Source organism: Lissotriton vulgaris, chromosome 2_1 (assembly GCF_964263255.1).
Source record: "Lissotriton vulgaris chromosome 2_1, aLisVul1.2, whole genome shotgun sequence".
Lineage (NCBI taxonomy): Eukaryota > Metazoa > Chordata > Amphibia > Caudata > Salamandridae > Lissotriton > Lissotriton vulgaris.
The window spans coordinates 1,572,275,049-1,572,290,081 of record NC_141687.1 but is presented as its reverse complement, the minus strand read 5'-3'; positions in this window follow the sequence as shown (position 1 = coordinate 1,572,290,081).

Sequence of the window (15,033 nt, the reverse complement as noted above, 5' to 3'; positions counted from 1 at the left end):
TAGGCGGGCCGTTACCTAGCAGTGCTTTATGTGCAATGCATAGTGCCTTGAACTGAACTCTCTCCTGAATGGGTACCCAGTGCAGACTGCCAAGAGCGGTCCTAGCTGACTGTCGTCTGGGAATATTCAGCAGCAGGCGGGCTGCACAATTCTGCACAGTTTGAAGTTTCCTGATGGTGGTGGCAGGAGCTCCTAAATAAAAGGCGTTGGTGTAATCGAGCCAAGAGAGTATAAGGGCCTGAACCACCATTTTCCTGGTGAGGAAAGGAATCAGGGGGAAAACTTTTCGTAACATTCTCAGCAAACCCAAAACAGCTGCCTGCCACCTTCCGAGCTTGTTCTCCGAAATCTAGCTAGTGAATGATCCAGCCAGACCCCTAAACTTTTAATATATTCTTTAGATGAGGGAGTAGGGCCAAAGCAGCTAGGCCAAGGTAGACTAAATTGGGTGAGGGATTGCCTAGTCGCATCAGCTCTGTTTTGGACCCATTGAGTTTCAGAAATAATGCTTCCATCCAAGATGAAATTTCTTCAAGGCACCCTATTAAATCAGGGCCAGTTTTGTTGAGCTGATTAAAAGAGACAATCAGCTTGTGTCATCTGCATATGTAACCATCTGAATGCCGAAGGGTTTGACAATATAGACATTGAAAAGAGTGGGGCTCAGGGAAGATCCCTAGGGAAGCCCACATCTTAGTGGCCTATGAAGTACCGAAAATCTTTTACAACCCAATAGAGCTATACTTACAAATTGCCCCAATACCATTTACCAATATTCAGTCAGTTGGCAGTGCAGAAGGTCCCATTGTTTATTATACAAACAAACTCTGCCAGAGGAGCTTCTCGTGACCTAACCCCTCGAGGTCCGCCGAGAAGACTGCTGGCACATTATCAACAGATCACATATATACTGTTACATTTCGAAACCGTTACCTAAGAAGGAAAAATACAAGTTGGTACAGGTTGGTGCAAAGGAAAAAAAATGTAAATTAATACTCGTATAGCGCACTACTCACCGCAAGGGTCTCAAGGCGCTTGTGTGTGAATACCCCTGTGGAACCCATCCTGGCTTTCTCTGTGAGGCGTCCACTCCTGGGCAACCCCAAGGTGGAGGCCAGGCATCCTTAGCATTGTGGGGGCTGTTGTTCAAGTTCAAGTTCAGGAATTTGTATAGCACACTACTCACCCAGAGGGTCTCAAGGCGCTTGTGGGAGGGTTGCATTATTTATCGAATAGCCAGGTTTTAAGTTCCTTTCTGAAGGAGATGTAGTTCTGTGTGAGGCGGAGGTGAGTGGGGAGAGAGTTCCAGGTCTTGGCCGCCAGGTAGGAGAAGGATCTTCCTCCCATGGTGGATCTGTGGATGCGCGGAACTGCGGCGAGTGCTTGGTTGAAAGATCTTAGTTGGCGGGTGGGTGTGTAGAAGGACAGTCGTGTGTTGAGGCATTCAGGTCCTAGTTTGTAGAGGGCCTTGTGAGCGTGGGTGAGGAGACGGAACGTTATTCTCTTGTTGACGGGAAGCCAGTGGAGGTCTTTCAGGTGGCCGGTAATGTGAGCTTGGCGAGGGATGTCCAATATGAGTCTGGCTGAAGCATTTTGGATGTGTTGGAGTTTTTTCTGTAATTTGGCTGTGGTTCCGGCGAAGAGGGTGTTTCCATAGTCCAGTCGGCTAGTGACCAGTGCGTGGGTGACCGTCTTTCTTGTTTCGGTGGGGATCCAACGGAAGATTTTTTTGAGCATACGGAGTACGTTGAAGCAAGAGGATGAGACGGCGTTAACTTGTCTGGTCATCGAGAGGGAGGAGTCTAGGATGAAGCCTAGGTTACGAGCGTGGTCTGTGGGTATGGGTGCTGTGCCCAGGGCCGATGGCCACCATGAGTCGTCCCAGGCAGAGGGGGAAGATCCTAGGATGATAACTTCCGTTTTGTCTGAGTTAAGTTTTAGGCGGCTGTTTTTCAACCATTCGGCTACTTCTTTCATGCCTTCATGAAGATTGGTTTTGGCGGTGTTAGGATCTTTGGTGAGGGAAAGGATTAGCTGGGTGTCGTCAGCGTAGGAGATGATGTTGAGGTTGTGTTGTTGCGCGATGGATGCGAGGGGACTCATGTAAACATTGAAGAGGGTGGGACTGAGTGATGATCCTTGTGGTACTCCGCAGATGACTTCGGTGGCCTCTGATTTGAATGGGGGAGTTGGACTCTCTGGGTTCTCCCGGCGAGGAACGAGATGATCCAGTCCAAGGCTTTTCCTTGTATTACGACGTTGCTGAGGCGTTGTATGAGGGTGCTATGACAGACTGTGTCGAAGGCGGCGGAGAGGTCGAGTAGGATGAGGGCAACTGTTTCTCCATTGTCCAGTAGCGTTCGGATGTCGTCTGTCGCTGCAATGAGGGCGGTTTCGGTGCTGTGTTTGGCTCGAAAGCCGGACTGTGAAGAGTCGAGGGAGTTGTTGGATTCAAGAAAGGCGGCGAGCTGGCTATTGACGGCTTTCTCAATGACTTTGGCAGGGAATGGGAGGAGGGAAATGGGGCGGTAGTTCTTAAGTTCAGAGGGGTCTGCTGTGGGTTTCTTCAGGAGGGCACTGAGTTCGGCGTGTTTCCAGCATTCTGGGAAGGTAGCGGAGTTGAAGGAGCAGTTGATGACATCACGGAGATGGGGTGCGATGATGGAGTCTGCTTTGTTGTAAATGTGGTGGGGACAGGGGTCGGTTGGCGAACCTGAATGGATGGAGTTAATTAGGCGGATGGTGTCTTCAGTGTTGATTGGGTTCCAGGAGCTAAGGTTGTTAGAGAGCTGTTCGGGTTTGGAAGTGGGTGGAGTGGGCTGTTCTTTGGAAATGTTCTTAAAGCTGTTATGTATGTCGGCGATTTTGTTGTAGAAGAAAGAAGATAACGAGTCGCAGAGGTCTTGGGAGGGAGTAATGTCGTTTGAGGCTGTGGTGGGGTTGGTAAATTCTTTGACAATGTTGAAAAGTTCCTTGCTGTTATGGGCGTTGTTGTCGAGTCAATCCTTGAACGCTGATTTCTTGGTGGATCGGATCAATTGGTGGTGTTTGCGGGTGGCTGCTTTGAAGGTGGTCAGGTTGTCAGTGGTTGGGTTTTTTCTCCATGTTCTTTCGAGAGTACGGCATAGTTTCTTGGAATTCTTAAGGTCATCGTTGAACCAGGGGGCCTTTTTGTTACCTTGTTTGATCTGGTGGTTTTTCAAGGGTGCTAATTCGTCAACGCTGTGAGTGATCCATTGTTTGAGTTTGGTGGCAGCTTCGTTTGGGTCCGATGAGAGGGCGGGAGGGTTTTGGTTGAGCGATGTGAGGAGTTGGTCGGTGGTGATTTTGCTCCAGTTTCTTCGAGGAATAGGTTGTGGGGGGTTGAGAGATGTGGTAGTTTTGTAGCTGAAGTGAACACAGCTGTGGTCTGTCCAATGGAGAGCTGTGGTATGATCGAAGGAGATGTGTTTGCTGGAGGTGAAGATAAGGTTGAGCGTGTGTCCGGCTAAGTGGGTGGGGGTGTCAACAAGTTGTTTGAGTCCGAGATTGGCCAGGTTGTCCAGAAGGGTGGTGGTGTTGCTGTCGTTTTTCTTTTCTAGGTGGAAGTTGAAGTCTCCCAATAGAATGTAGTTCTCGGGGGGGAGGGCATGTGGGCTGATGAAGTCAGTGATGTAATCGCTGAATTGTTTACGGGTTCCTGGTGGTCTGTAGATGAGGGTGCCTCTAAGTGTGGTCCTGGGGTCGGTGTGGATCTGGAAGTGGAGGTGTTCGGCGGTTGCAAGGTTATCGTCAAAGCTGGTCGTAATTCTGATGGTGTTCTTATGGACGATGGCGATGCCGCCTCCTGTTTGGTTGGTACGGTCTTTTCGGATGATCTTGTAAGCATCCGGGATGGCTATGGCGATGTCGGGTGCTGATGATGCGTTCAACCAGATTTCTGTAAGGAAGGCGATGTCCGGTGACGCAGTGTCGAGTAGGTCCCAGAGTTCAGTGGCGTGTCTGTGGACCGAGCGAGTGTTCAGCAGGATGCACTACAGGTGGTTAGAGTCGGAGCTGTGTTTGAAGAAAGTGGATTTGGTGTGGGTCTTGATGCAGGCGAACTTGCAGGAGTGGCAGGCGAAGGGACCGTGGGTACTTCCTGGGACAGCTTCATAGCATTGTGGCGTGCGTCCGGGGTTAAGGGCTAAGAGGGTGGCGGCATCATACGTTATGAGGGAGGGGTGAGGTTTGCGGGGGCAGGGGGTCTGGCGCTGGGCGCGGTCCAGGCACGAACGGGCGTAGACGGGCTTACCTTTGGCGCACCTTCGGCGCGCATGGGGCGCGACCGCTGCGCGTTACCGCTGCGCGGAAATGCATCTGTCATATGCGGATAGAGGAGGGGGAGGGGCAAGGGATGGTCAGCTTGGAGGCGGGAGCTGGGCGGAGATCCAGGCAGGGAAGGCACAGAAAGCAACAACAACAAGCTCAAAATGGCCTCAGCCAAAATCGAAACCGGATTGGGGCAAGGAGATAAATAACGCGATTCTGATGGCAGTGGCACCGGTAAAATCAGGCAGCAATTAGTTAGACAGGCAGCGCAGCAATCTTTAAAATATAATTACAGTGTAGTTAGGCAAACAAAGCGCTACGATTATACAATGCTCAACAATTTCCCAGCCTCTCAGGCAATCTAGCGCTACTGGGTACTTGCGACCTCGAGGCAGGCAATGGAGTATGTGGGAGCGAGGTGAAGAGGCAGTAAGCAGTTCAGGTGGCAGGCAGAGTGGGGAGCAGCGTCTGGAGCGACCGTGTCTGTAAGGAACAAGACCGTCACAGCGCTGCAGCGGGGGAGCGGGGCTTACGGTGTCAGTGGGAGGGATGGTCAGCTGGGAGGCGGGAGCTGGGCGGAGATCCGGGCAGGGAAGGCACAGAAAGCAACAACAACAAGCTCAAAATGGCCTCAGCCAAAATCGAAACCGGATTGGGGCACAGAGATAAATAACGCAATTCTGATGGCAGTGGCAACGGTAAAATCAGGCAGCAATTAGTTAGACAGGCAGCGCAGCAATCTTTAAAATATAATTACAGCGTAGTTAGGCAAACAGAGTGCTACGATTATACAATGCTCAACAATTTCCCAGCCTCCCAAGCAATCTAGCGCTACTGGGTACTTGCGACCTCGAGGCAGGCAATTGCGTATGTGGGAGCGAGGTGAAGAGGCATTAAACAGTTCAGGTGGCAGGCAGAGCGGGAGCAGCGTCTGGAGCGACCATGTCTGTAAGGAACAGGACGGTCACAGCGCTGCAGCGGGTGAGCGGGGCTCACGGTGTCAGTGGGAGGGATGGTCAGCTGGGAGGCGGGAGCTGGGCGGAGATCCGGACAGGGAAGGCACAGAAAGCAACAACAACAAGCTCAAAATGGCCTCAGCCAAAATCGAAACCGGATTGGGGCACAGAGATAAATAACGCAATTCTGATGGCAGTGGCACTGGTAAAATCAGGCAGCAATTAGTTAGACAGGCAGCGCAGCAATCTTTAAAATATAATTACAGAGTAGTTAGGCAAACAGAGCGCTACGATTATACAATGCTCAACAATTTCCCAGCCTCTCAGGCAATCTAGCGCTACTGGGTACTTGCGACCTCGAGGCAGGCAATGGTGTATGTGGGAGCGAGGTTAAGAGGCAGTAAGCAGTTCAGGTGGCAGGCAGAGCGGGGAGCAGCGTCTGGAGCGACCATGTCTGTAAGGAACAGGACGGTCACAGCGCTGCAGCGGGGGAGCGGGCTTACGGTGTCAGTGGGAGGGATGGTCAGCTGGGAGGTGGGAGCTGGGTGGAGATACGGGCAGGGAAGGCACAGAAAGCAACAACAACAAGCTCAAAATGGCCTCAGCCAAAATTGAAACCGGATTGGGGCACAGAGATAAATAACGCGATTCTGATGGCAGTGGCACCGTTAAAATCAGGCAGAAATTAGTTAGACAGGCAGCGCAGCAACCTTTAAAATATAATTACAGCGTAGTTAGGCAAACAAAGCGCTACGATTATACAATGCTCAACAATTTCCCAGCCTCTCAGGCAATCTAGCGCTATTGGGTACTTGCGACCTCGAGGCAGGCAATGGCGTATGTGGGAGCGAGGTGAAGAGGCAGTAAGCAGTTCAGGTGGCAGGCAGAGCGGGGAGCAGCGTCTGGAGCGACCGTATCTGTATGGAACAGGACGGTCACAGCGCTGCAGCGGGGGAGCGGGGCTTACGGTGTCAGTGGGAGGGATGGTCAGCTGGGAGGCGGGAGCTGGGCGCAGATCCAGGCAGGGAAGGCACAGAAAGCAACAACAACAAGCTCAAAATAGCCTCATCCAAAATCGAAACCGGATTACAGAGATAAATAACGCGATTCTGATGGCAGTGGCACCGGTAAAATCAGGCAGCAATTAGTTAGACAGGCAGCGCAGCAATCTTTAAAATATATTTACAGCGTAGTTAGGCAAACAGAGCGCTACGATTATACAATGCTCAACAATTTCCCAGCCTCTCAGGCAATCTAGCGCTACTGGGTACTTGCGACCTCGAGGCAGGCATGGCGTATGTGGGAGTGAGGTGAAGAGGCAGTAAGCAGTTCAGGTGGCAGGCAGAGTGGGGAGCAGCATCTGGAGTGACCGTGTCTGTAAGGAACAGGACGGTCAGGTGGGGATTAAGCAAGCTATTGCCCAGAGTTGCAGAGTGGCTCTCCATGATTGGAATAGGCACTGAGGCGAGAATTATCAGGTCCGTGGAATTGTGAGCCCAAGACCCGCAGAGGTGGGGTATTGAACACTTCTCCAGTGTGGAAAGACGATATGTGGCACACAAAGCATCCTTAGTTTTAGCTCAGCTCATTATAGCAAGGTCGAGGAGGGTGACTCCCTTCTGCCAGCTGTAGGAGAGTCTGCACAGCGCCTCCTGGAGTGTGCTTATCCAGCCTACCCCACCTACAACCTGCAGTACCTGCTGATGAATAGAATGGAGGTCTTTAGTCAAAGTATACAGATAGTCAATTAACATATGATATTCAACATCGGTAAAGGACCGTGGTCTGGGCACTCCCCATACATTGGCAGGCCGTCCAAAAATTACTTCGTATGGAGAGAGACCGTAACGTGAATGAGGGGAAACTCGTAAAGATATGAGGGCCAGGGGCAAGGTATCGGGCCACTTCAAACCAGTACTTTCCTGAATCTTAGCCATTTTTAGTTTCAGAATCCCATTATACTTTTCCACTAAACCTGCCGACTGAGGGTGTTGAGCTGCATGAAACTTCTGTCATATCTGCAGTCCGTCACAGATATGTCTAACAAGAGCCCCATGGAAATGTCCCCCGTTATCTGACCAAATCAAATGGGGCAGCCCGTATCTAGGGATAACATCTTTGATAAGAGCTTTTGCTGTAGCCAAAGCAGTGTTCTCCTTAGTTGGGTAGGCCTCAACCCATTTACTAAAGGCACAAAACACTACCAGAACATATTTTAAGTTGTTGACGTGCTCCATATGGATGTAATCCATCTGGAGTACTTCAAACGGTAAATCAGGAGGTGCAAAATTCCCACTCAAAATACTTTCTCCCTTTCCCGGATTGTGTTGTAAACAGACCAAATGGACAGCCGTCCTTTGAATGTTGGGATTATTCCAAACTGGGTCCAACAATGCACAAATACCTTTAGCTCCAATATGAGCTGGACCGTGGGCCATAGTTAAGACGGCTTGAACCAAAGCATTGGGTAACAGCCATTTCTGTTTTTCCGTCAAATCAACCCAACAGTTATTTTCGTCCAACCTTCCTCCTTCCTTCTCCCATCGCGCCAATTCAACTGGAGTGGCCTCCTACTGTATTTCTTTCACACTCTCTATGGTATTATTGAACAGATCGGATTCTCCCACCCATCTTGCAGAAGAGGTCACAAGCATAGTCGATAATGAGGACTGAGCCGTCTGTTTAGCAACCTGGTCAGCAAAGGCATTCCCTTCCCCCACTTCATTTACCACCGCCTTATGGGCAGTGCATTTGATTATAGCTAGTTTCTTGGGTAAGGTTAGGGCAGCAAGTAATCGTAACACCAAGGGGCCATTCTGTATTTTCTGACCGTGAGAGGTGAGGAAACCCCGCTCCCTCCACAGCCACCCAAAGCTTTGGGCCATGCCGAAGGCGTATTGGCTGTCTGTATAGATGTTAACCTCGAGTCCCTCACTCAATTCACAGGCTCGTAATAATGCAACTAGTTCAGCAGCCCGTTTTCAGTGTGGTGACTGCATATGCAGCTGTTGTTGTGCCATCCGCCAACTTGAAACAAGATCCGTCCACATATAATTCCCCCTGGGGGTCAGATAGAGGAATGTCAGTGAGGTCAATTCTCCCCTTCGTTTCTTCCTCAGTTCAAAATATGCAATCATGTACATCATTTGTAGTTTCACTTGAAGGGAGAGGTAGCAATGTGGCAGGGTTTAACGTGGCACATCGCATAATCGTAATATGTGGAGCAAATAGTGTTAATTCATAACCAGTGAGGCGAGCGCTTGTAAGATGCTGTGTTTTAGTTTTATTTAGCAATGCATCCACAGTATGTGGGACCATCACTGCTAGGCTACAATTTAGAACGAGCCCCTCCTATTGTCGGATGGCCACCTCAACAGCTGCAGTGGCCCTCAGACAGCTCGGAAGCGCTCTGGCAACATTATCCAATATGGCCGAGAAGTAAGCGCAAGGTCTTTGCTTACCACCAAATCCTTGCGTTAACACTGAAAGCGAGCAACCGTCGACCTCATGCACATATAGTACAAAAGGTTTACGGTAATCAGGAGTACCCAAGACGGGTGCAGAACAAAGAGCAGATTTCAAAGAATCAAAAGAATGCTGACATTCATCAGTCCAAGGAAGGGGTTCATGCACATCTTTAGTGTTTAAATGTAACAAAGGTTTAACAAGGAGAGAAAAATTAGGTATCCATTGGCGACAGTAAGAAGTGATGCCAAGAAAAGCACGAACTTCAGGTTGGGTGCAAGGGACAGACATAATAGAAATAGTAGTAATTCGTTCAGGAGTCAAACGCCTTCCCTCCTTCGACAGTAGATGACCTAAGTAGGTCACCTCCTGTCGACAGTATTGGAACTTAGACAGGGACAACTTATTGCCTTTCGCTGCCAGATGGTGCAATAATTTAACAGTGGCATCCTTACAACCCTCCTCAGTGTCGGACGCTATCAACAGATCATCCACGTACTGCAAGAGCACATTGCCTGAGGGTAACACTAAATCGTCCAGCAGGGACTTAAGGGCCTGACTATAGATGCTCGGACTTTCAGTATAGTCTTGAGTTGCACAACAGAATCTAAAGCTCCGGCCAGATAATGAGAAGCCTAAGATCTGCCGGCTGTCTGGATGAACCGGGATGCTGAAGTAGGCATTCTTCAGATCAATGACTGAAAAATATTGGGCAGTTGGTGGGATCATTGTTAGTATAGTGGTGATATCAGTCACTATAGGGTACTGTGGTACTACAATCTTATTAACCTCCCTCAGGTCTATCACAAAATGATATGCATCAATATTCCCAGGGGATCCAGAATCAGAGCTTTTCTTCAAAATCGGGAGAATAGGACTGTTACAAATATTAGCAGCTGTTTCCTCAACCACCCCTTTATCAATTAAGTCCTGAATAATTGAGAGTAATGCTCGTTCGCCAGCCGGCAAAATTTTGTACTGGGGAATATGTGGTAATTTCGTACCAGGTTTCAGCGTGATATGGATGGGAGGGATGTCTAGTTTACCGACATCCGCATCCCCTGTGGCCCATAATGTAGTAGGGATGGCGTCAAACTCAGGGGGAAGAGGCTCATTTTTGGTAAAGCACTGTTTCATATTATCTGTGTGTGGCTGTATCGTTAAGTAAACACCATCAGGGGAACAATAGATTTTCGCATTCAACTTCTTCAACATATCTAAACCTAACAAGTTCTCACCACAATGTGAGGTCAACAGAAAGGTGGAATGGATAGTTGTAGGACCAATAGTGAATGGGAGGGGTTTAGAGATGGGGCTTACCACCGGAAGTCCTGAAAATCCCACTGATACATTATTTTGCCCGGACAGAGCCGCCCCTGGGACCAATGATCGAGCAACAGAACTATTCATTGCTCCTGTTTCAATCAGAAAACTCTCAGAAGTCCCCATCAATTCCCCTTTCACATAAGGTCCTTGTTGATTAACTGGGATCGACACTTGGCCCCTACTCTGTCCCTGGCTGTCCTATGGATGATCATACCCATCCTGTTCTCCGAATGCATAATTCTCATTATAGTATTGCCTACCTTGAGGGTTATCAAAGTGGTTCCGTTCAGGCTTGCCTTGAGCAACTTCTTCCCTACGCATATCGCTCCGGTCTGGGCCACCTCGCCCACGTCCCCGTCCCCGGAGAGCTCCGTTCTGGGCAAGCAGTAACGGACACTGACCCCTCCAATATCCTTCCTGTTTACAATAAGCACACTGATTTATCCCTAATGGCATGGCCGCGCCAGCACTTTGTCCTGTCCCCACCCCTCGAGATACTGGCCCTCGGACTCCTCTCCCTCCTCCTTGTCCTCGAATGACTTGCTGCAGCAATACTCAGGTCTTAAGATCCTTAGCCTTTTTCTCCACTTTATCCTTGCTCTCATTTTCCTTATGCTCATAGTATTGGGTCATACTTAATATCACAGAAGGAGTAGAGGTAGTCCAAGTACTCTCGGCGGCTTGCGACCGAGCAGAGATTTCAGGTATCAAGTTAGTCACAAAACGGTTTACAAACAACCGGACCCCGCCCTCAGTGGCTAGGTCCTGCCCGCTAAAGTCTATGAAAGTACCCTCAAACAGAGTGAAGAAATCGGAAACACTTTCGTCTTTCTTTTGTTTACAAGCGGTCAATTTATCCCAATCAACTTTACTTGGGGGAATCAGTGTGTGCATGTAGGCAATTATTTTTGCGGGGAGGGTAGTAATTTCATCACTGGGTTTGTCCCCAGGTTTGCGATCTCGGTCCCAGTCTTTCAGCTGATTCCAAGTCCCCCCTAGTTCCGCTGCGTGATCAGTGTCATGAACCTGTCGCCATATGTCTGCAGGAACCAGCAACCCGAAAAACACTTCGACATCTGCTAAGGTCATTACAGCCGATGCTGCAGCTTCAGTCAGTTCTTTATAGTAAGCGGTGGGGTTCTTACGAGGGTCGGCAGTTGTGATTTTAGAGCAAGGACCTCGCTTCGTTTCCACAGTGTATATACCCATTGTTCCTGAAACCGTGCATCTACTCGAGCTCTTGTGACTTGATTGTTATCATCGCGTGTTTCAGGCATTTCAGGATGGAAAATAGGATGCACTTCCCTCATGGGATGTTGAAAATCCCAGTTGGGACATTTCACGAACATTCTGCCCCGGTATTTTACCAAGGTTTCTACGTTTTTGTACACTTCCACCGGACTCAAGTCAAAACTTATGAGCTCGGTCCAAGATGTCATACAATATTTGAGGGGCTAATCCGTCCTGAAAGCATCGTTCCCATGCGTCAATATGGTACCGGGACATTTGATGCAAAACATGTTGCTGCATAACCGGTTCGAAGTCCCTTATGGTACTCCATAAATCGGCCACTGTGTATACATCCTTACGCATCCATTTAGCTGCCTGTTCTGCTATAGCCTCCTTCTCACTATAGCCCAAAGAAGCTCTTGTGAACAGTCGCCTAGCGTTCATTCCACCTGGATCCCCCAATGGAGTACGCTCCCCCTCCTCAGGGGTCGCACTAGCTGATTGAGATGTCCATATGGGACTTGGGGTGGCCAGAACTATACGGGAAGTTCCCGGGGGTTGCCGTGTATCTGGGATAAGGGTAGCCATGTCTCTCAATGAGGTAGTGGTGGCACCAGTAGTACCTAAGGGGTTGAGAGACACACCTGCCTCCGGGGCGGAGGCAAAAGAGGCAGTAGCCGGATGAAGAGACACAGCGGAGTATATGCGCTGAGGCGCATACGGTGGCGGAGGCCGAACATTCAATAAATCCTCTATCTCATCTTCCGCTTCATTTCGGGTCACATAACTCTTGTCTACCTGTAACCTGAACTGTCTGCCTAAACATTCAATATTTTGCTCAGTCTGATTTTTATCACGAGCAATGGCTCTCTGGGTCACAGTTTGTCCTTGCTTTATCTTTATTAATTTCTCTGCCCTGATACGTCTCCGCTTGGCCTCCTTCTGCCATTTATTGAGAGTATCGAACATGGCCTGTCTGCTGCGTTTAGCAAACAGTACACCAATGAAGGTGTGGGGTCCTACTACTGACCAACCTGGACCTCAATAATCGAAAAACAGAGCTAGGTGGCTGATCAGGAAAGTTAGAAACAGAGTAAGAAACTGCACAGCCAATCAGTACGGTGCAGCCAGGGATTCGAATATTACCCAACAACTCAAATATTTTTTGAAAAAACTTTTTGTATTACTACATAAGAAACATGGCATCAAATAGACACTTCATCACGACAGTCAGTGCAAAAACGTGAAGAAATATATACAAATATATACAAAGGTATATCACAGTGAAGGCAACATACACTTACAAAAATGGTGAGAAAACATATAATCAAATTCATATGGTGACACCAACTGTTGTCTGTGACATAGATTCAAAAGCACACAGTTGCAAATTGAACACTTTTTTGACAAATTATTAAAGAAAATAGAGCCAGTCCTATGATAACAAAAACCTGTGAACAGGGCGGAACTAAGATGGAATAGCCTGCCTGTCACGCAACACCTGTGAATAATAAATTATAAGAAGTTGCAAGAAGGGTCCACAATAGTGGTATGAGTTTGTCCCTATCTGCACCCCTAGTTCTTGACACAGACTGGGGGTCAACGCGTTTCGAACCTTATTTATTCTAGGTTCTCCTCAGGACGAGGACTGGATGACGATGTACCTTCTCAGCCAGAACATTGACTGCATGGAGAGAAGGGTGAAGAGCCACTGGAATTGGTCTGCAAGTGGTGTCAAAGATGCCGGATCAAGTGGCGCCCAGGGCGAGCCGTATTAGTCAAGGACTCACATTCTCTTAATTTTAGTGTTTATAACGTAGAAGGCGGCTGCACGCGATGAACGCTGTGCGAAGGAGACGAGTCTGCTAAAAAGCGTCTGGGCGGGAATCAATCTCTCGCTGTCAGTCAGAGCCTTCTACAGTCAGAGTCTGCAGTCGTCCGTGATCTGCCGGTCCGGTCAGATTAGTCATTCCACCTGGATCCCCCAATGGAGTACGCTCCCCCTCCTCAGGGGTCGCACTAGCTGATTGAGATGTCCATATGGGACTTGGGGTGGCCAGAACTATACGGGAAGTTCCCGGGGGTTGCCGTGTATCTGGGATAAGGGTAGCCATGTCTCTCAATGAGGTAGTGGTGGCACCAGTAGTACCTAAGGGGTTGAGAGACACACCTGCCTCCGGGGCGGAGGCAAAAGAGGCAGTAGCCGGATGAAGAGACACAGCGGAGTATATGCGCTGAGGCGCATACGGTGGCGGAGGCCGAACATTCAATAAATCCTCTATCTCATCTTCCGCTTCATTTCGGGTCACATAACTCTTGTCTACCTGTAACCTGAACTGTCTGCCTAAACATTCAATATTTTGCTCAGTCTGATTTTTATCATGAGCAATGGCTCTCTGGGTCACAGTTTGTCCTTGCTTTATCTTTAATAATTTCTCTGCCCTGATACGTCTCCGCTTGGCCTCCTTCTGCCATTTATTGAGAGTATCGAACATGGCCTGTCTGCTGCGTTTAGCAAACAGACGGTCTTGCAAATACTAGATCTTTTTCTCATCAAAAGATCCTGTCAGCGGCCACTGTAATTCTACATTATCTTTGGTGTACTTATTCCATAAAGTATAAAATAGGAGTGGGCCAATCCCATGTTTACAATACATATCATTACTGGGACTTCCCTCTGGAGGGGCTGGTTGGCTTTCGTCCAGTCTCGTACCTCTCCGGCAAATACAGCCGAAGCATAACTTACTAAAACACGGCATTGCCCCTCCTCTAGAATCTAACTACGTCTAGCTGAAAAGGAAAAAGGTTAGTTTACAATGCTCTCACACACATGGCCATGTTTTCAATCAAATTCAATTACACAGATAGATCGACCACAACCTTTACATCGACATAAAAAGACAAACAAATTCATATCAAACAGAAGGTGGAGCCCGTCGACTCCCACCTATGGAGATCTCTTTCCAATATTTCCACAACGAAAAGCCCCAAAATCAATCATCAGACTCAAACAGTCTTGTCCTTAGACTGTCTAGAGATAGCCACACAGGTTTCTTCAAACCACAGACCGACCTACGGACCATCCGGCAACCTTCATGGTTCACCTTCTGGACTATTCTGGCTGAGCCCGCTTTTCCAAGCGCTGCTCCAGATCTGTCCGAGGGCTACCCAATCTCAGCTGTCAGCCTTTCCGAAAGCAGACCGGCCGGGTGTACACTTCGCAAGTTACACCAAGGCGTCTGGTTCCAATCTCTATTACTCTCCAAAATATTCAAAGACAGGAGCATCTGCCCGTGCAGTCTCAATACTGCCCCGTCAGACCCCCTTCTGAGTTCTCCGTGGCCTGAAACTACAAAATTCCAAATTCAAATCCAAAGGATATTCAACACAAAACAAGTCAATCACCTGGTGCACTCTGGTTTGATTGCGCGTTCTCCACTGCCAACTCCTGTAGAACAACATGGTCTGTTCCTGGATTACACCCGTTGGACTCTGGCGTGAGGTCACTAGCAGCTGGGTCTCTCTTGATCGGGAGAGTGGAGCAACGCCCAAAACTTTTCGGTCGATCCTCCACCCCGATCAAGATCACCCTTCCCAATGTCCCGTTCCTTTCTGATTACAGAGGGACGACCCCAACGCGGAGTCCGGGCAGAGTCGCCAACTGAAGTACTGAAAATTTATTACAACCCAATAGAGCTATACTTACAAATAGCCCCAATACCATTTACCAATAATCATTCATTTGGCAGTGCAGAAGGTCAAATCA